Raw genomic sequence first — 711 nt, forward strand, 5'->3', positions numbered from 1 at the left:
TTCAAAATTTGGAATGTCACTTTATCTGGAAATAAAGATATTCTAAGCATGCAAGAAGATGAACTTCAGCATAACTAAAAGGAAAAGAGAAATCAAAGACAAGAGAATCCTCATACATATAGTTAGTGATAAAAAGGGTTATGACTTTTAAACCAGCTCATCTAAGGACTTCAGAAATAATAATTAGAACTGAGCAAATTTACAGCACAAATTTCAATACTAAGAGTAAAATGTTTGTCTTTTGAATTCATCAACACTTTGAGCCAATAAGGTCTTACCAAAGACTGAGAAATAATAGACCTCATCGCTTCTCGGCCTTTTGGCTAAGATCAAGTGTAATAGACCTGCCATTTTCATATATGACACTAACATCCTCAGATATTGTGAAGAACCAGTAGTTCAGGCATTTGCATTAATATACTTAAAATAATAATCTCTGCAAGGTCAAATTGCACAGTGATGAAAGAATAACATAGAATTTAATAAAAAAGTTCAGAATATTATAAATCATGAACTACCTTAGCAAAACTTAAATATAAACATATAAGATATCTCTAGGAAACATTTGAGTTTTTATTGGGATTTTCTTAATTGAATTTGAAACACTCCATAGTGCTATATATTTGATAATTCATATTTAAAGACACCAAGTCATTCAAGCTGACCTATGGATTCAACATTGTAATAATAAAATTTCTAGATATTCAATAT

At 29.4% G+C, this 711-nt stretch overlaps 1 pseudogene; it reads left to right on the top strand.

The window, feature by feature from the left end:
• The first annotated feature begins 303 nt into the window (after positions 1-303).
• On the top strand, positions 304-438 carry LOC121821076 (U2 spliceosomal RNA; annotated as a pseudogene).
• Positions 439-711: the final 273 nt, after the last annotated feature.

The sequence above is a fragment of the Peromyscus maniculatus genome, chromosome 10 (assembly GCF_049852395.1).
Source record: "Peromyscus maniculatus bairdii isolate BWxNUB_F1_BW_parent chromosome 10, HU_Pman_BW_mat_3.1, whole genome shotgun sequence".
NCBI lineage: Eukaryota > Metazoa > Chordata > Mammalia > Rodentia > Cricetidae > Peromyscus > Peromyscus maniculatus.